A 22,157-nucleotide genomic window follows, 5' to 3' on the forward strand; every position below is an offset into this window, starting at 1 on the left:
TCTTGTTGGCTGTCTTGGGAATTAGCTCTGTGTGTTAGTGCGCCCTCTTCGGGTGGTGCCTCGCCACTGTCACTCCTGCTCTAGGACCCATGTCTCTCCAAGGACCGCGGCATCCTCTTCAGTGACACAGCCCTCCGGCTGTGCCACATACTGTGCTCCTCCCTTCCTGGAGAGCTGCAGGCTGCTGTTCAGCCACTTCCTTTAATGGCTACTGCAATGAATTGTCTCGCCACTTCCTCGTGGCCCCAGCATCTTCTTTGCCCTTGCCTCAGGGCCTCAGCCTGCGAACTCCAGGAGCCAGACAGGAGCTGTCTCCCGCTCCCCAGGTTCCTGCAGGCAGCACTGCTCTCTCCAGGGTGCTGGCAGTTCACTCAGCCCTCCAGAGACACAGTCCTTCTCCCTGGGCTCCCAGCAGTGATCTGACTTCCTCTGCCCTGCAACTCCTTTTTATATGGGCGTGCTTGGCCCTGACTGGCTGCTCTCTTCAGACCTTCTCTGATTGGCTGCCTCCTGCGCGGCCTCCCTAGGGCTGCTTTTAACCCCTTTTCTGCCAGTGAGGGGCAGCTGCCCCATCACACTTGATTTAAGGATCCTTCAAGAATCCACACACATACCCAAATCCTGTCCCTTCCCAACTTCTCTGTGGATACAGTGGCCACTGTTGTTGGATGGAAATAATGGAAATCCACATGAAAAATATAGGACAAGGATTTATTTGAAGGGATATTTTAGGAGAACACCATTTCCCTTAGCATATCATGTATTTTTTCTCTCAAGTATACAGTGCAATCATCATAAGTTTTAATTTAATATTTAAAATGGTCAGGGGACATCCCTTTAAATAAGGGACAGGTGATCATGTATGTGTGGACTCATAATCTGAAATTCAGTAGGACCAGTCTGATCCGTGGCTCCTCTGCCACCACACAAAAAGGAAAGTCCATGCAGAGTGGGGTGTTTTTGTGTGTGTGTGTGTTGGGGGGGGAGGGATAAATAGCCCTGCACACTGTGCACAGCTGTGTTCTTTGAGGGCTTCATCTGTGTGGACCTGTGATTATGCAGCTCCACCAGACGAAACCCACATACGACTGAAGGAGCGCCCAGTGGCCACAGAGGCGATTTCCATATATGGAATGCAGCAGCAGCCACTCACCACTCTGCTCTCATTCCACCTCCTGGGGAAGATGATTTAGTCCCTCCCTCTCCAAATAACACTCAACCAAACCCCATTTATTAGCTGTGTGTAGGGAGGGAGAATTTCATGTATGGAAAAGTCTTATAGAATTGAGTAGAGAATTATATCCTTTCTATAGGATTTTAAACCATCCCTTTGATTTGAATAGAGAATTACATCTCTACTATAGAATTCTATAACATGGTTCAAAAACAGAGAATTATATTCTCTATTACAGTCTATGGGTTGTTAGGGTAATTTCTATCAAACTGTATTGTTTTCATCCCTATTAAGTTGCAGAAGACTTTTCCATAAAGGTTAGTGCCTATCATGATCTGTTTCCTAAGCTGTTCAAACCAAGCGGTTTTTAGGTCTTCAAACTCTCTCTTTAGCGGTCTGTCTCATTGAAATGTCTTACTTCATAACATGCTATGCTGTAATGGATTTATTTGCTTTCAGGAAGTGAAACTGGCAGAAATTATTGATCCTCATTTGAGGCGTTAAAAATAATTTTCAAAAATGTAAAGAAAGAACCTCAGTGTAAATGTATCAATTGTTAATATTTTGTCCTACATTGTGCATGGTCTTTCAGTATCTCAAATTTAATATCATGGCCAAAACCTTTTTTCTTTAGGATCTTTCTCCATGGACTGTTTTTAACCATGAAAGAGAGTCACAGAGGTGCCGTGAAGAACAAGTTAGAAAAAGAGTGCCACTGTTAAAATACAGAAGTTGATAGAAAAATCAAGAGATTTGCTTTAATGAGTATTGGATCAAGCTTTTAAAATTTATGCGTCACTTTGCCCATTGGGAAATTTACCTAACTGTCAGGGATTTTGTGGAAATTCATTGTTTGCAAAGAGGTTTGAAGATTCAAGTACTAGGTCTTATCACTAGATCTAGTAAATCAGCAGTGCAACTAAAGATAAGGTGTGTATAGAGAAGAGGAAGTAGGGGATACTGCACACTGTTTCTCTGTTATATTGGGGAATACATAAAGATTCAGGAAAGAACATTACGTGATGGGAAAGAAAAAAGAGAGGATGGAAAATTCATAAATAAGCAAACAGGCCACAGAATCATCACTGCAAAGTCTGAGACAACAGGACTTTTGAAAAACATCTCAGTTTCTGGCAAAGAAAAAACACTAAAGACCAACTATAGACCTCACCAACATGAGAAAAATCAAAAAATATACGATGATGGAAAATTACATAGAAACACAAAATCTGAACCAACCCTCTTCCCACAAAAAATGGACAGGTAGAAGTGAGACCAGAGGTGATGAACAGAACCACGCATAGTAACTAGATCACAACAACAGCTAACAGCAACTAATGTTTCTCTGCCTGCAACAAAAGCAACCTGAAACTAATACCCTAGTTATGCTGTAAGGAATCTACAATAGCATATCAACAGCCCCACCATCTGGTATCAAATCTGCAGACAAAGCTCTAAGCAGAAAGGCTGCAATACTGAAGGCACCACAAAACTGGGGATTGTATTAAATAGGGCAGATTTCCAAACTTTATTGGTTTGCATACCACTTTCTTAAAAATAACAAAACACAATATTTGATGTACCACATGCCCATTTTTCTCCTTTTTGCACACATTTATTTTACAATGTAATAGGATTCGGTGTTTATGAATTTCACAGTAAAATAAGTTTTGACTCTGGCTGCTGGAGATCTGCCTGGGGAGAAATTAGGAGAGAAGAGAGTTTGACTGGGGGAGTCTGAGTAGGAAAGTTAGAGGATATGAGGTTTAGAGCTGGTCAGGAATTTTTCAACAAAATGTTTCATCAGCAAATGCCAATTGTTAAAAACCACAACTTTTTGTGGCAACATATGGTTTTGAGTAAACGTTGTCAGGAGACGTTTCTCAGGTCTAAGATGGAACTTCTGGTTTAAATCATAGAGACCCAAACCCCAAAACTACCTGGTAGTCAAGATGCTCACCTGGAATGTGTCACAGGTGTGCCCAATTCCAAGCACGTACTTGAAGCTGGGTCTTCCATATGCCAGGTGAGTGCCCTAACTACCAGGCTATTGGCTACTGTGGGGCGAGTGGGTCTCTTTCTGATTTTTTTGTGAAAAACTTCAAAAGGTCTCAGTTTCATCCTAGTGCAGAATGGAAAAAATTTCAAAAAAAAATCACAAAGTTTCACAAGGTAGAAAAACTGTCCCCTCCCACCCAGCTCTAGTGAGGTTAGACTAGGAACCTATCTACACTACTGTTTAAGTCGATGTAAGTTAAGTTGCTCAGGGGTGTGAAAAAAACCAGCCCCCGAGCGACGTAACTTACATTGACTTAAAGCGGTGTCTACACTCTCCCGCTGACATAGCTTCTGCCTCTTGTTGAGTTGGAGCAATCATGTTGATGGGAGAGAGCTCTCCTGTTGATGTAATACTTTTTCACCAGGTGTGCTACATTGGCACCACTGCCTCAATGCAGCGGCACCAAATTAGCACGGTACTCAAGACAAGCCCTGAGGGAAGTGGTTCTGGCTGGAGTGCAGGGGCCTGTGGTGGTGTGTCGAAGAGTAGAGGGATTCAGAGGGGAGGTGCAGGAGTCTTGGGTGGAAGTGGGGGACTTTACCTGGACATCAGGCAGCTTCAGGATCCCAATTCCCTCTGTGCCAGGGAGCTCTGCCAGTCCCACTGCAGCCCCTGACCTCTCTGGAGAGTCTTTCCCACAGGTCTCGTCCTGCAGTGGTCCCTGGATTCACAACTCCTTCCTTTTGGTTAAGGGATTCCACAGCACTTCTTCATGGAGCTGTGCTGTGATTCAGACAGGTTTTGGCATGCCACCAGCATCCAGCTTCATGGAGCCCTCCTTGGACTCACACGTCTTCTCCTTGGTTTGAGGACCTCCCAGTCGTCCTTCTGGGGGCTGGGCTGTGATTCAATTAAAATCCTAGTTTAGACAAGGCAGTCAGAAACAAGTGTTACCTGGTCGAGTAAACAGTAGGCTGGGTTTATTAGCTATGTGCTCATGTTAGTTCCCAAACTAGGATTTTCCTGTTCTAATACTGTTTAAAGGTGTATTTGGTATTAGTTGCATGATGTTATTTGCTGACTAATTTTAGAGCCGCCTTATAAATCTTTTGTATTAGCCATTGTTTATTAATATAAACTGTCATTGCTGACAGGCCTGGACTATAGTCTTTCATTGCCACAAAATACTGTTGTATGACCTTTCATCTCTATATTGGTGGACTAACACAGCAGGCAGAATCCTTGAAATGACCACACTGGCATGAACGTAGTAAGTGACAGAGCATATATTCAAAGTGGGTACAGAGGCTGCTCCACACTGCTGCTGCGGATTCAAAGCCACTTCCACCTTCTCTGCCAGGCAGGAAGCATGTCCTCAACCTGAAGCTCTTTCCAGGGTTACTTCCTGAGAGGGGGAACTTTCCCATCCAGGGAGCCACACCTAAAGTTTAGGGGCTGTTTCTGGATGTCTCACATACAGACAAAGCCAGCACAGTAACTCTCTTACAATACTCTATGTTTGAAGTCTGGCCCCCACTCTCACTCTGCACCAGTAACTGGGGTTATTTTTAGGCTTGGTAGAATTCAATTTTTATTTTTATAGTATCACTGGAAATACCAATGTTTATTTCAAACATTTTTCCAATTTTTATCAATTTTCACTTTCACAGTTGCTCAAAATGAAGGGGCTAAAACATTTTTTAATGATTGGTTTAAATTTTCAAATTGTGGGAAATCATGGGAGGGGACCAGTCAATAATTATTTAATGATAATAGACACTGAGATTGAAAAAGTTAAAGCTTTATAATTGTTAAACAATTAAACAAATTGTCAAGATTGCATGTCAAAATATATAAAGTAAATATGCTTAAATCAAACAAGCTTTCAAGCAGCATTTTTCTTGCTTCACCTAGCTGTAAATTTCAGTCATTATTTATGGAAACATTTATAGTTGGTTTGTGTGCCAACAGTGAAGTCAACATTTACCAATAAATATCTAATTTTTTCATGCCTAATTATTATTGGTGAAAATATTTTTTGTGTGGGTTTGTTTGTATACAGTGAAATTGATATTTACCAACATTTACCAATAAAAAAAATCTAATACTGCCAAGCCTAGTTATTTTAGATTCCCTCCATCCCTAACTGTATGTCACTCTTCTTAAGAGCTGAACATACTTTATACACTATTTTATGCAGTAATTGAATTTGAAACTACATGGGCATGTTCCTCATTTTCCCTAACTATTTCAGTCTCTACAACACAGTTAGTGGTAGAAATTATCTTGACAATAGTATCACAGACAAGGTGAATGTCACAATAGGAAATCAAAAGTGTTGTTAAGTAACATACTAACTTGAACAGTTGTGTAACCTTTGAGTGGGCTAGAGTTTACTTCATTGCCCTTCTGCTAGTGCCTAAAAACTACTCCCATAGAGCCCCAGCATTCAGTCACTGAGCATTTTCAGCAAGGATTGCACAGGGTTAGCCTCCTCACAATCAACTCCAAAAAAAAAAAAAAAAGGCATTACACTGTTGACTCAAGTTCCACTATGACCCCCAGATCCCACATAGCTTGTGCTCCACTATGACCCCCAGATCCCTTTCCACAGTATTCCTTCCTAGGCAGTCATTTCCCATTTTGTATACGTGCAATGGACTGTTCCTTCCAAGTGGAGTACTTTGCATTTGTCCTTATTGAATTTCATCCTATTTACTTCAGACCATTTCGAATTTTAACCCTATCTTCCAAAGCACTTGCAATCCCTCCCAGCTTGATATCATCCGCAAACTTTATGTGTACTATAACAAAGTTCTGCCTTGGTGGGTCCTGTGCTTATTGGCGGATTTGCTCGCCTCAGAGATTCACGGCAGCCCTCAGTTTGGCCCCTTTTGCTAGTGGCTCAAGCCTACTGTTCACTCAGCTAACCTCATCTCTGGCCAGCATAGAGAAAAGGAAGGAGAACAATCCCCACAGTCTCTGCTGGTCCACCTAGTGGGTCTGGGGACAGGCCAGGGACCTTCCCCTCTGGTGAGACCCACAGTCCAGGTCAACACCTCCTGTATCCAATAGGGAGTTGGGAGGATGGGGGGAACCTGGGTTCCAGCCCAGGGCCCTGTGGATCACAGCTGTCTACAGTGTTTTGTGTAACACCTGTGTGACAGCTACAACTCCCTGGGCTACTTCCCCCATGGCCTCCTCCCAACACCTTCTGTATCCTCACCCCAGGATCTTCCTCCTGATGCCAGATAGCGTTTGTACTCCTCAGTCCTCCAGCAGCACGCCCTCGCACTCTTAGCTCCTTGCGTGCCCCTCAGTGACTGAAGTGAGGTTCTTTTTAAACCAGATGCCTTGATTAGCCTGCCTGTCTTAATTGAGTCTAGCAGCTTCTTAATTGGCTCTGGGTGTCCTTATTAGCCTGTCTGCCTTAATTGGTTCCAGCAAGTTCCTGATTGTTCTGGAACTGCCCCTCTTACCTTACCCTGGGAGAAGGGACCTGCTTAACTGGGGCTAATATATCTGTCTTCTACCACTCTCCAGTAGCCATCTGCCCCAACCTGGTCACAGTACTCTCTATGCCATTATCTAAATCGTTCATGAATATTTTGAACAGAACCGATCCCTGCGGGACCCTACTCGATGTGCCGTTCCAGCTTGACTGTGAACCACTGATTATGCTCTGGAAACAGTTTTCCAACCAGTTATGCACCCACCTTATAGTAGCTCCATCTAGGTAGTATTTCCCTAGCAGCAAAATATAAATGACTTTTTCCCCCATCAACCCATTTAAATAAGAAAAGAGTTGATGAACCATACTGGTTGAGACAATTTAACTAAAACAGTTTGGCTAAAATCAAATAATATTCAAAGTATAAGGTTATAATGAAATAAAAGAGTTTTCCCTCCCAATTTCCCCTTTCTATAATTAACTCCACTAGGGCATCCCTGTTGGAAGGCTAACAATATCACTAACCTGCTGCAAAATGCTTCAGAGTTAGGGGAAAACCACCTGATTTCTGTTTCTGTGCCTCAGCGTCTCCCAACCCACGTGTCCTTTTGTAAAGTAGCTGCTCTGACTACTTACCCTCAGTAGAGTCTGAGTCCAGTTACAGGAAACCTATTTGCCCAAAACTACCACACCCAATTGCAGAAACTTCTGGCTGTGGAGTACTAATTGTGCACCTGTGTAGCAACAATGACCCCGACACAACTCATTCCTACCCCTTCCTCACTTCTCAATAGATCTCTTAAAAAGAGATCTCCCCATTAGTCACGTGGGTTACACTAACAGCTATCTTTAAACTATCCCTTTCCCCCCTCCTGTATTATCTGATTTGTTCTGCTAGACAGCTCTTGGGTTGCCTTGGCATAGTGGCCTTCTCGGATTCCTGCATCATCCAAACAGCTGTGTTGGTGTGATGGGGAAAGGAGAAGGGTTTCTTTTAAAAATACAGGGGAAGATTTTCATTCTCTCTTTCTTTCTCTTTAAATGATTTTTGGGTTCTCCAATTTTAGATACCTGTAACTTCATTGTGATGCTTTCCAGGTGTACCCAGGGTTGTGAGGCACCTCACTACACCTGTCCTTACTGTGAAGAAGCCTTGTGTGTGCAGGCTCTGGTCAGCTCCCTGATACCCCACAAGCTCGAGTACTCCGCTCTCTGTGTACATAGGCTCTGAGCATCCTGCAGTGTCCAGCCCTTTATCCACTAGACACTCACAGAATCACCAGAGTCGCTGTTCCCAAAGCAACAGTACACCACAGTTTACTACTTAACCTTTAGACCCCAGCACTGCTTAACATGCAGAGCTTAGATTTGTTTATGGAGAAAACAAGTATAAGTTTATTTAATGAAAAACAGAGATTCAAATGATAGGAAGCAGAAATATTGGAAACAAAGGGTTACATATAAAATAAAATCATTACATGCATTCTAGAGCCTAGACTCAACAAGATGACCTCTTGTTAAGAAGGCATTGCTCATCCAAAGTCCTTCTCCCAGCATTTTCAACCTGGATGGCCAAGGCCAAGCCTAAGCCTCCTTTCATGAGACCAATCCCACTGGCAGCTTCTCTCCCCCAGATGAATGATGCCATGGCATCTTTCTGTGATACATTACACCAGTTCCTTGTTCTTCATTTGTAAACAGGGTTTTCCTCCCCTCCCCCTGGCCACTGTTCACCTCTTCCTGCAATCTCTTCATTAGCATTTGACTCAGTATGCTAATAGACTTTCAATGTAAGACACACCATATACAATGGTCAGCTAGAGACATAAATGTCTGGTGGAAGTTAAAACAGTTTCAGGATGAGTATACAAGGTCATTGGTCCCTTTTGAAGAAGTAGGCTACACTAGGCTTTGCTGTTGACTTGGGAATGAAAAACATCCAGCAAAGCAAGGCAAGGCAGAATAGAAAGCTGATGTTTTAAAGGTTTGCCCCCAAATGGATTTATTTCTTTATTTATACTTGAGACCTACGGTGTTTGTTGCTGGTATAGTTAGCCCATGAGCAGTCCACATAAGAGGCAGGGCACAGGTGCAAAATGCATCTACTATTTTTATCGTTGCCGGTCGCTAGAATCCATCCTGTGGCACATTCATAATTTTTTCTGAAACCTTTCTCAATTTAGATACAAGAAATGTGTGAAATGCAAACAACTTCCGCAAGCTCTTCTCTCGATGCTGTGTTTTAGACATTTATGTCTATATCGCATTCTGCTATGTTGATAACGGATCTATCTGCAATTCAATATCTGCACAATCCCAGCAGCACTGTCCTTTCAAGGATTCTTTAAGCCTGTTACCATTCCCTGACCATGGAATAGAACTGCCAGAAATGGAACATACCTACACAGTCATGTCCACTTCAGCTTAACAGTCTTTCCACTCATATCCTGAAAGGTTAAAAAGCATATCAGTGCCTGAATATAATAATAATAATAAAAGAAGGCTGGCATTTTAAAATCCAAGACGCCGGAGTCTTTTGTGATTGTATTTGAGCTGTTGTCAGACTTCTGAGTCACGATTTTAATCGCCGTGCTAATGAACACATGCTAATGAAAAAAGAATAAAAATGGCTGATTTATAACATTTTAAAATAATGCTGCTACGGTGCTGGTTAATAATCAAAATCTGTGAAATTTCCATAATTTCTCAACCTATCACACCACAGCAGAGTATTCGCCTGGCTCATCATCTCTCTTTCTCTGAGCTGTTCCTTCACCCCCAGAGTGGTGATTTGTCTGCCTTCAGTTGGTTGCCAACATGAAAAAAAGAGCTTAAAATATTGGCTCTGTTTTGTAGTAGGCATAACAAAGCAGAGTACAATACAATCCATAGTGATAGAGAATCTTTTTGTCTACCAAGTAAGTCCCAGGGGACATTTTATAGAATCAAACATTGACAAAACCAGCATCACATAAGAAAAAAAAAAAAAAGCCTTCAACGTAGATTTAAAATCAGAGAGCAATGCAGCATATGAATTATCCATGTAAAGATGGTTTGGTGACTATGACATGGAATTACTAGAAGCTTGCCCATAGCTTACTCACATTTTTTTTTTTTTTTTTTGGCAGTGCAATCATGGACTGTTAGGCCTAGACTATTATTAATTCATATTTCCAAACTGGGAAGTTACATTTTTATTGCTGCCCACTGTTGGCCAGCTCAGCTATCTAGTTCTGCCAGCACATCAATGTACAGTGAATAACATTTAAAAATACATAGCATTCCCTAGAGTTAAACTAAAAAATATGTCAAGTACTGCAGTAAATTTAAGTCCAGGTGGTAAATATCCAGTTTTTAATGGTGCCATCTGCAGTTGTCTTCTCATCTGCACATACTATTAAGCCAATGTAATTAAGCAGGAGTGAAAATTAAGTAAACAAACCCTTTATTATATTATTATTAGAAATGCTTTCCAGTAAAATACTGAAATTGTCATAGGAGGTTGTAACTGAATGCAGCCCTGTATTTACACCCTACATTCGATTGTAGTAATCTTAGTACAAAATATGCTTTGTGAAATATAATTTGAAAACTAATAACTCATTGGTCAATAATATGGTGAAATGTGTATAGCAACACTAGACATAAAGTTAGGAACATGAGCAGAAATCATGACTGAGGCATGTTTACCAGATAAGTCTGGGAAGCGGGTAAACCTGTTTGTCAAAGACAAAGGACAAGCTGAGGTCTTTGCCCATCAGCTTTGATGACACCTGGCTAATCACTTGTCAAGTGGCCATTCTTTGGCAAGGAAGGGGGGCAGGAACAAACAGATCTGCATCTTAGCAAACAGCATGGAACCTCTTTCACCACAAGACATTTTGTTTCTGTCCTCATAGCAGGAATGAACTTTATCTCGGGGTAGTCCTCAGGAAAATGCATTTCAAAGGGTGACTGAACTAAAAAAGTGAGGGGCAAACACATCCCCAGTTATCTCTCCCTATCCACCCCTCTCTCTCATTCAATTCAGAAAACAAAAGAAAGAGCCTATGGACTTTGGGAGCAGACCCTGGCATGAGAATTTGGTCAGTAATGCTACTTAGAACACGTGACAAGGGATTTCACCTTGAACCAAATCTAGTTTGTTAAGTTTTAGTAAAAGCAAATATTTTATCTTTATTTCTCTTGTAATGATTTCTGACTTTAACACCTTATATTGGTACTAACTTAAAACCTCTCTCTCTGAGGTTAAATATGCTTGTTTTATTCTCTAATCAAAACTAATCCAGAGTTGTGTTTAAATTGAATTGTGTGGGCTGTAGGCTGTGCTAATAGCATAGGGCCAGTAGAGCGAGTGCAGCCTAGGGTTTGTCAGTCAAGGTGTCCATTGGGTTACCTTTGCCAATCTGCACATATGTAGAAGGGACTCCTGGCCGGAGGAGCCCAGGTCTTCAGGTCCTGTTGTGAGTGTGACTCACGGAAAGGTTACTTGTCCTACTCTGCCTAGCACCAGTTTCTTACCTTACCCAGTAGCAGTTTCTGATTTGATAACCTGTTTCTCTGTATTGCTTGGTCAATTGATAATAGGAATATATTGTACATTGTTACCAGTTCTATGGCAAGCAGGCAGGCAATCTAGCTCAGGATGTGTGTGGGTGTTTGTCTTGCTGTAACTCTGCCTGACCAACGGAGCTCCCGGGCTTATGGTTTTACTTTCATTTCTTTAATAAAGTTTATTATTTAAAATACTCACTGAGGACTCTAGAATTTGGATATCAGACCAGGCCGGTAGCAGGAGGAACTCGCAAAGGGACACTATTGCCTTGACAGGGAAAGGCTTATCAGTGTGCCCCAATATGAGTAACTCCATTTAAAGTAGCAAACTGTTGCATATTGATCCCCTTAGAGGGGCAATGGACCTAAAATCTTGGAACTGTCCAGGAGAGTGGTAGATAAGTGTGGAACACATGTTTTTGCAGAAAATTTGGGACAGGGAGTGTGTTGGGGTCACCCTGTAAGTGGTAACCAAGGCTGGTGGAAATTAAAATGTGATCAGAGTGTGCTGGCAGGCTGCAGCTGAACTATAAAAGTGGTGTGACTGCCGTGCTGTTTGTGAAGGGCCCAGGTTGGCACCTACAGTAGCAAAGCATTGTGAGACACTCCAAGTTGAAAGGCAGGTGGGGACACAGCCACTCACAGGTCTGGATTGCATCCCAGAATGTCACAGAGGTCATCAGTAGTGGCATCCCTAGCCCTAACTAGACTAGAGTTTTTGGCTGCATTGTAACTCAATATGATTGCCAGTTAACTCGAACTAACACACTTGTAAATGTAAATGTAGACAGTCTACAGATGTTTGTTTCAGCCAGGACCAGTAACAAATGTGTGTGTGTCTTGAAAGAAATGTTAGTGGAGTGTGTACATTTGCATTTACAATTGTGTTAACTAATTCAAGTCAAGGCAAACACTCGAATTATGATATGACCAAACATAGTCACAATTTATATTAAGGTTCTGTTTATACAGGATTAATAAATGGCTGATTTTTAAAAAAAACTAAATGGTTAATCAGTTGTAATAAATTGTTATACAGTTCAACAGGTTACTTATAACTGTGGCTTATAACCATCAATAACACCTTTTATTGATGTGCTTATAGCCATCTGTAACACATATTACTCATCTTTGTAACGTGCTTATAACAGCTCTTACCCATTTATGAACCCTTTAGAAACCATTTATAAATGTAAAGTTAGTATAAAGTGTGACTCCAAAAAACTAGACTAGATATGGCCCATTGGTGCAGGTTCAAATAACCTATCACTCTTTTCAAGCACTAACAATTATGAACCCAGATTTTAATATCTGTGCAAAAAAGCACTGGGGTTTGTGCATGTAAATTCTACCTGGTCTAAATTAGTTTTGGTGTTTACTAATTCTACTATGAGGTCATTAAAGTATTATAGTATCTATAGCATTCCAGTTTTTACAGATTTTTTCACTGATAAATTACCAGGATTTTTTAATTAAAGGAGTTTGATAAACGAGGATTGACACTTGTTTATCAATCCACTCAATATTTTTTTCAGGTACTTATTTTTGTTAAACGTTAATGCTTTATGTGATTGTTGTGTCCGGCAGCTAAAGAACACACACATGGTGGAGATCGGAAAATGAAACAACATTAATATCGCGCTATGATTGGCTCAGAAGGAGATGCTGGCTGCCTATTTCTTTGAGTCCATTTAGTGCGGCACTGAATTTAAACAATCAATGCTCCACAGATAAAGATAAGATAAAAAGGTAAAGAGAAATCTATGCCTGAATGCCAACAAGAAAATCAGTGCTTAGAAATTTTCAAGAAAAATAAAGGCGGGAATGAAGAGGATGCATTGTGCTGCAAGTACTGCAGCATTGAGGTCAGGGCTCACACTGACAGAATCAAAGAGCATGTTGAAAGCAAGCAATACAAGAAGCTTAAAGAGCAAAGTGAGCTGTGGGATGAACAGTCAGGAGCTTGCACCGGGGCTTTAATGAAAGAGAGGACACAACACGATTGTGCCAATGAATTTGTGGGTGCTCTTTGTTTTGCCAGACAACCGCTGTTCACTGCAGAGGGGTGTATTGGTGACTTTCTGCGACAATACTATCCAGCAGTAAAAACCCTTCCTAATGCAGACAACCTCACTCGTAAGCGTCTGGAAGAAAATGACAATGCTGCAGTATCTAAACTGATGGAATGAATTGAAGGAAATGTGGTGTCTAGTCTGACAAGTCTCCTGATGCTTTGGACCATCCAATTCTTGGCCTTTTGTTTTCATTTTTTTAATTTCAAAGTGAATAAACCCACACTGTCTCATCAGCACAAAACATTCATCCCCTCTGCTGACACCCGTTTTGTCAACACAGCAATGACTGACATGTTTGAGATCTACCGACTAATTTGGGAAAATGTGGCCACAACTAACACAGATTCTGTTTCCTACATAGCAAAGTGTGCACAGGAGATTAAACTCAGTCAGAAACCAGAGCTGCTATGTATTACCTGTCCTGCTCATCTGACTAACATTGTGTTGTCAGCACAAGAAATGGAAGATGTGAAATCTTGCATCATTGGATTTGGGGCCATTTTCAAGCATGCAAACAAGTTGAAGGCTTTGTTTTACACAGTGCATGATGAGTGCAGAGCTGACTGCTGATTATCTTCCCCTGTTGTGCCACATCGGTGGATGAGCTAGTACTTCACATGTGCTAATGTGTCTTTTAGATCAACTGGAGCTTGTTGGTTCTAAACCAGAAACTCTGAAGAGAATGACAAATAACCAAAATGACCACCAGATTCTGCAGACCAAAGTAATGTTCATTGTTGGAAACTTGGAATCATTGTATGACATACAGAAAACACTGGAGTTTTCTCTGACTACTGCCAACACATTTCCTAATACAGATGTTTCCTGACAGCCAAAATCTCAACTGAATTGAGTACAAAAGCTGCAGGAGAAACATCTGGCAAGAAAACCCAGATGTTTTTGGAAATTCTTCAAACCCCAGAAATTGAGAGAACCAAAAAAGCATTCAAAACCTTCAACACAATGCTCAGTGAGAAATGGAAGATGACCATGGTCTGTAATCTGAACCCTGAAGTGTTTGGTGCCAAAGATTCTTTTTGGAATATCATCCAGGTGTTGCACCCATTCCTCAAGGTGAATTTTTGCAGCAGACTACAATCATTATGCCAGAGTGTTTCAAGCATTTGCCACTAACGATGAAATTTCAAATCTGAAAGGGGAATTTACTACTTATATGAATATGACTAACGCTGACAATGTGAAACTGGATATGCTTGCTTTTTGGAACAGTCATCAAGACACACTTCCCAACTTTAGCAAAGTGGCACAATGACCTTCGAGTGTATCCCCTGGATCTACTGATGAAGAGCACTTATTTTCCAAGTTGGACTACCTCCAAGACAGCAAGAGGCTCAACATGACTGAGGATACTTTGAAAAAATTATTCGAGTATACACAAACCAGTATTTCTGGAAAAACTACTAGCTCTAAGAGAGACAAAAAAACATAAAAAAACTTTGTACATAAAAAAAGTTTCAGTTATCCTGTAGTAAAATGTGTATATTATGAAAGTTTTATTGTTTTTCTTTTTTCCCAATTTTTCTATTTTTTTAACCAGCTTTCATCCTGTTTTTAATGTTTATTTTCCAAACACTGAAAAATTCCCAGAATTTTTTTTTTTTTTTTTTTTTTTTTACAAATTAAAACTGAAAACGCAGAACACTATCTATCAACTAGCTATGAAGGTATTAGTGTCTAAAATGTATGTGCAGTGGTGCTTACATACATGCAAATGGAAGCCAGGTTGAAAATTTGGCCCTTAGTTTAGCAGGATTAACAATAAGACAGGTTCTGTATGCACATTAACAACACTGACAGTTTCATCAATCGTAAACAATAATGAAAGGAATAAAACTTGGTGCTTTTGGACACTTAAACTGTTCACCTGGAAAGGTGAGGAAGGAGTTTTTCTCCCTGTAACAAAGAATCATAAAAATATAGGGCTGGAAAGGACAAGCAGCCCCCTGCACTGAGGCAGCACCGAGTAAACCTAGACCATTCCTGACAGGTGTTTGCCCAACCTGTTCAAATATCTCCAATGATAGGGCTTCCACAACCTACCTTGGAAGCCTATTCCAGAGCTTAAATATCTTTATAGTAAGAAAGATTTTCCTAATATCTAACCTAAATCTCCTTTGCTGCAGATTAACACCATTACTTCTTGTCTTACCTTCAGCAGACATGGAGAACAATGGATTCCCATCTCTTTATAACAGGCCATAACATATTTGAAGACTATTACCCATTGCCACCTCAGTCCCCTTTTCTCAAGACTAAACATTCCTCATAGGTCAGATTTTCTAAACCTTTTATCATTTTATTGCTCTCTTCTGGATGCTCTAGTTTGTCCATTTCTTTCCTAAAGCCACAATATTCCAGCTGAGGCTTCACCAGTGCCAAATAGAGTGGGACAATTACTTCCCATATCTTATATACAACACTCATGTTAATACATCCCAGAATGATATTAGCCTCTCTCACCACTGCATCAAACTGTTGACTTGTATTCAATTCGTAATCCACTGTATCTGATGAAGTGAACTGTAGCTCACGAAAGCTTATGCTCAAATAAATTTGTTAGTCTCTAAGGTGCCACAAGTACTCCTTTTCTTTTTGTAACCCCCAGATCCTTTTCAGTTGTACTACCATCTAGCCAATTATTCCCCATTTTGTAGTTGTGCATTTGATTTTTCTTTCCTAAGTGAAGCACTTTGTCCTTGTCTTTACTGAATTTCATCTTGTTGCTTTCAGGCCAATTCTCCAATTTTTCTAGGTCATTTTGAATTCTTATCCTGACCTCCAGAGTGCTAGCAACTGCTCCCAGCTTGGTGTCATCTACAAATTTTATAAGTATGCTCTCCACTATATTCCCTAGACCAGCATTTCCCAAACTTTTCTGGCCACGGAACACCTGGTATATATTTACAGAACACTTATAATATTATTTTGTAGTAGTTTGGTTTTCAAATAAAAAATTGTGTTATTTATGTGCAAATATATTTTATTTTATAAAACAAAGCAAAAATAGAAATTTAAAATAACTCAAATTAACAATTTCTAACTGGAAAGCACGTATAAAATAGTACAAAAATCAAGTGCAAGACCCTATTTTTTTTAATTACGATTCTTTCACGGAACACCTATTCACATCGTGCGGAACACCAGTGTTCCGTGGAACACAGTTTGGGAAACACTGCCCTAGACATTCATGAAAATATTTGCTAGTACTGGACCCACAGCTGATCCCTGCAGGACGCCACTAGACACATCCTCCAATTTGACAATGAACCATTAATAACTACTCTGAGTGTCTTTCAACCAGTTGTGTGCCCACCTTACAGCAATATCATTTAGACCACATTTCCCTAGTTTGCTTATGAGACTGTCCTGTGGGACTGCGTCAAGCATCTTACTAAAATCAAGATATATCACATCTACTGCTTGCCCCCTATCCATGAAGCCAGTAACCCTGTCAACGGAGGAAATTAGGTTGGTTTGTTCTTGACAAATCTATGTCGACTATTCCTTGTAATCCTATTATCCTCTGTGCTTACAAACTGATTGTTTAATACTTTGTTCCAGTATCTTTCTAGGCATCAAAGTTAGGCTGACAGACCTATAATTGCCCAGGTGCTCTTTGTTTCCCCTTTTAAAAACTAGGTACTGTGTTTGCCCTTCACTAATCCTCGGACTTCCCCATCCTCCAAGAGTTCCCAAAGATAATTGCTAACTGTTCTGAGATTTCTTCAGTTAGTTCCTTAAATACCCTAGGATGAATTTCATCAGGCCCCGCCAATCTGAATACATCTAAATTATCTAAATATTTCTGTAACCTGTTCTTTCCCTATTTTGGTTTGCATTCCTTCCCCCTTGTTGTTAATATTAATTGTGTTGAGTATCTGATTACCATTAACATTGTTAGTGAAAACTGAAGCAAATAGGCATTAAACACCTTAGGCTTTTTGACGTCATCAGTTATTAGCTCTCCTTCCCTACTAAGTAGAAGTCCTACACTTTCCTTCATCTTTTTCTTGCTCTTTATGTACTTAAAAGGCAATAAAGAGAGGTTCTTTATGTCCCTTTCTAGGTGTAACTCATTTTATGCCTTAACTGTTCTGATTTTGTCCCTATCTGCTTGTGCTATTCTTTTGTACTCCTCAACAATTTCTCCATGTTTCAACTTTTTGGAGGATACCTTTTAGATTTTCAGGTCATTGAAGCACTCCTCATGGAGCTATATTGGCCTCTTCTTATTTTTCCTATCTTTCCTTTGTATTGGGTAGTTTGCAGTTGTGCCTTTCATATTGTCTCTTTGGGAAACTGCCAGCTCTCCTGAACTACATTTTACCTTAAATTTTCTTTCCTTGGGACCTTACTTATCAGTTCTCTAGACTGTTAGTCTGCTTTTTTAAAATCCATTTTCCTTATTCTGCTTATAATCATGAAATGTATCATGTCATAATCACTTTCACCCAAATTGCCTGCCACTTTCATTACCAATTCCTGCCTCTTAGTCAGAATCAGATCTAAAAAGGCTGTCCCCTGGGTTACTTCCTCCACTTTCTGAAACAAAAAGTTGTCCTCAATACACTCCAATACCTTTTGTGTTTTGCCATATTACATTTCCAACAGATGTCTGGGTAGTTAAAGTCCCCAATTATTGCCAGGTCTTGTGTTTTGGATAGTACTATTATTTGTTCTAGAAATGCTTCATCCACCTGCTCTTCCTGATTTGGTGGTCTATAGTAGACATCTAACAAGACATCACCCCAATTTCCCCCCTTTTATCTTTACCCAGAGCCTTTCAGCCTCCCCTCCTTCTGGACCTCAGAACAAGTCTACATATATTCTTGATGTACAGTGCAACACCTCCTCCCTTTTTTTCTGCCTGTCCTTCTTGAACAAGCTATACCCCTCTATACCAATATTTCAGTCATGAGATTTATCACACCAAGTCTCTATGATGCCAATTGAGTAATAATGTAGCTTATGTACAAATACTTCCAGTTTTTCCTGTTTATAGTCCCCATACTCCTTGTCTTTATGTAGAGGCATTTAAGATGCTGTGTAGATTCCCACACAGATTTTCCTCTTGTTGCTTCTATGACCCTATTGCAATTTCCAGGTCTCCCCTCCCTCCTGCCCCTTCCTCTCCCCAAGCTCTAGCCCTCTATTAAGATCATCTTTTTTAATGCTTACCTCTGAGCTTTGGTCACCTGCCCCCTTTGAACCTAGTTTAAAACCCTCTTCACTAAGTTGGTGAGTCGGTGCATGAAGATGCCTTCCCCCTTCTTGGTCAGATGGAGCCCATCTCTTCCAAGCAGACCTTGTTCCTGGAACAGCATGCCATTGTCAGGGAAGCCAAAGCCCTCCCCTAAACACCATCTGTGCAGCCATGGATTAATTTCCAGGATACATGTGTTCCTGGCTGGGCCCTTACGCTCAACTGGAAGGATGGATGAGAACACAACCTGCCCCCCACAAGCCTTTCACCCTCACTCCCAGAGCATTGTAGTCACTGGTGATCTGCTCAGGCAGTATCGTTAGTGCTCAAGTGGATGAACATCATGGAGTAGTCATCAAAGGGACTGATGAGCCTTGGCAACTTTTCTTTAACATCTCAGATGCAGGCTCCAGGAAGGCAGCATACCACCCGGAACATCATGTCAGGTCAGTAGATGGATGCCTTCATCCCCCTCAGAAGGGAGTCCTCGACCGCCACCATCCTTTGCCGCCTCCTCTTGGGTGCGGTGACTGGGAGCCTCCTAGCCTTAGGGGCAGGTGGCTCCTCCTTCTCACTTCCTGCAGCCAGTACACAGCATGCTTGTTCTTCATCGCATGAACGGGTCACCTGGGTGGGGTGTACCACTGTCTACTGCCCGAAGTGGTTAGCAACCAATCTTCTCCCTGAAAAGCAGCCAGTTCTCCTCCCTCCTCTGGAACTGGCGCAGTCATCTGTAATCTAGCGTCCACCTCCCAGATGCTGCCGTGTGTGTCCTGTTGATGACATCCGCATGCTACACAGATGAGCTACCTCCACTTGCAGCTCTTACTGGTTTCTAAGATACTCCACTAGCAGACACCTTTCATACTGGGTGGTTCCCCCTGTTTGGCTGTCATTGATGGGGACATGCAGGCCGCATTTCCAGCAAGTCAAGACCAGTGCCTGAGTGGAAGCCTCCAGGGTCAGGGTGCCTGTCTGATGTGTGGCACTAAAGATGCAGGGAGCTCCCAGTGGGGTTGGCAATGGGCTGGTTTTCCTCCCGTTATGGGCTCCTCCTTGTAGAGTACCTGCAAGTTAGGTAAAGTTAAACATAAAAAACAACCCCCTGACCACAACCCGACCTCCATTGTACAATTAAGATGTTTTTGGTTTTGGTCTTCTACTAAAAAATCGGGTATTAGCTATCGCCAGAAGCAGAATACTGAACTTGATGGGCATTATTTCCCATGTACCATTTTAAATAATTGTTTTTCCTACTAGTGAAGTCGGACTTTTCTTCCTAAATGTGTGCTGTTCTTTCTTGGGCTTAAGTTAGGGTGACATATGGCAGCTAACGGGGAACTATTTAATTTGTCTGGTCATACAAAACAAATGTAAAGCAATGTAAATGCAAAGTATTAGCAAGAACACTGGATTCAATTGCTGTGTCATCAGCAGGATCTATATATATATAAAAAAAAGAATACATGCTAGAATTTCACCACTAAATAGAGCTGTAGCAGAAAACTGAACTTCAGAGGGTGTTCAGTTGTAGGATCTGCTGTTTACATCATAGAAATATTTTATATTTTACATGCATAATTTACTCTGTCCACACTAATGCCACAAAAAATCGTGTAGTGCTTTTTGCAAAACATTAATCATCCTCAGCTCCTATTAGAACCGAGGACAATCCTCACAATCAGACTCTCAAATCTTTACTAACAAAGTAGGGTTTAAAATGTGCCTTCTGAGTTGTAGCAGAGAAGCTAAGAGAGAAATCACCATAAGAGTTATTGAAAGTATAACATCAGACAGATTAGTTGTATGGTTTTGTTGGTTTTTTTTGTTTTTGTTTTTTTTAAGAAATGATGCTTTTGGGGTGATAACTGGTATTTTGTGTGAGAAAAAACAGTAATTATTTCTCAGACAGACAGAACTAAAAGCCAAATTGAGCAAATCATAAATTAGTCAATCTCTGAAAGCTAAAGGGGTGCGGAAGTTTCCTTCTTCACTTAGGCATAAACATTAAGAATGAGGTTAAACCTTTGGGCAATGACTATATAGATGAGACAAGAGAAGCTAGCAAAGCACTAAAATGTATAGTTGGGCAAGCTACAGAAATCTGAGCAAGAGGCAACAGCTTTTAAAAGAAAATTCTTCAAGTTCACAATGCTTGCAGAACTAGAGTAAAATTTCAAACAAATTCAGAAGCATTACAGAAGACAAACACAGGACACCATTTATTCCTTATATTTAATCTTTGAACAACTTTTCAGACATTAATCCGCACTAGATGAGTATGACTAACAGATGGGGACACTGAGGCAGAAAGATGAAGCAATTTGCTCTAGGCCACAAAAGAAGTCAGTCAGAGCCATGATTAGAATTCAGAATGTCTGGCTTTCACTCATGTGCGAGGATCACCAGACCATGCCTCTGAAGACTAGAGATGGGCCCAAGCCAAAAAGTTTGATTTTTTTTCTGTGACTGTGTTTGTGAAACCCATGCTGTCTACGAGTGGACCTTTTACAGGCTAGAAGGCAGAAGTTTGTACATCTGCTATAGAGCTGGTCGAAAGTCAAAATTTCCATTCTGCAGGAAATTCCAAAAAAATTAGTTCTTTTTTGGAACAACAATATAATTTTTGAAATTTCCCCAGGAAGGGAAATTTGAAAAAAAAATGTTTCAAAATATTTCATTTCAAAAATGAAATTGAACCCGAGATCCAAGCTCATCTGTGGTTCCCTGAGCTTCTAGGCTCCCTGCCAGATTGATGGAAGCCTTAACAGTCCCCAGAGTTTCCACTCTCCTGGCTTCACAGGAAGCTTGGAAGTCCTGAGCCTAGTGTTGTGTTTGCTTCTTTGACTGCTACTGCCATTTCCTAACTGTGCTGTCTACAATGATAAAATGTTTTTCTCCAACTGGGGACAGTTAATTTAGAACCCAGCAATATATGCAAATCATTCAAATTCTTCCATCTACTGTGTATTCTAATTGTATCTGTTCATATATTGCAACCATTTCACAAATTCAGCACATTTTTACTTCTGGGGTTTATGTGACCAGTATGTCTACAGTAGGAAGACTGAGTATAGTATCTGCATATATACAAGAATATACTGTTTAGATAGCAAACTCGCTCATGGCATGTTGAGGGTTGAGTGATCCTAATAGTATCTTTCAGTGCCAAATAGCTGCATTTTCATATGAGGGAGCTCTAATTGCTCATTTACTCAACATGGTTCTCCAGCAGATACAAGACAGATACATATTATACAGGTGAGCAAAAACTGATGTCCAGCACAAGACAGCCTATGCTCTCAGAAGATTTATTTATACATTTATAGCTCTGGTGAACTGCTTCCCGTATCAGATTACTTCCATCTGCAGTTTATTAAAAATAGAATCTCCTTTACTCTCATCCCAAGGAAAAAATGAATAGCATTTGCTGACAATTAGCGAGTTGATCAACCTATTGCTGTCATTACTTCCATCAACTTCTGTTATACTCATGGGTATAAAAGACTGGACACACGAGGAACAAATATTCTTTATGCGTTGTAGGATGCAAAGTTTATCATCTCACTCTTGGAGCAGTTTTGTGTCAGACTATTGTCAGCACAAGTGACTTCCTCTTGGCCAGCATAGCTCCTATCACTGGTGATATACAAATTGGATTTGACACACTTTGCAAAAGT

General features: G+C 40.8%; 1 long non-coding RNA gene across 1 annotated transcript in view; it reads right to left on the reverse strand.

Annotated features, from left to right (window-relative positions):
- Positions 1-19,545, reverse strand: part of LOC141984842 (uncharacterized) — a 58,609-nt gene extending 39,064 nt beyond the window's left edge. The window contains exons 1-3 of the long non-coding RNA XR_012638817.1: positions 18,453-19,545; positions 9,025-9,071; positions 3,775-4,073 (exon numbers count right to left, since the gene is read on the reverse strand). This is a non-coding gene — a long non-coding RNA (uncharacterized LOC141984842). The remainder of the gene's footprint in view (positions 1-3,774; positions 4,074-9,024; positions 9,072-18,452) is intronic.
- Positions 19,546-22,157: the final 2,612 nt, after the last annotated feature.

Source organism: Natator depressus, chromosome 3 (assembly GCF_965152275.1).
Source record: "Natator depressus isolate rNatDep1 chromosome 3, rNatDep2.hap1, whole genome shotgun sequence".
Classification (NCBI taxonomy): domain Eukaryota; kingdom Metazoa; phylum Chordata; order Testudines; family Cheloniidae; genus Natator; species Natator depressus.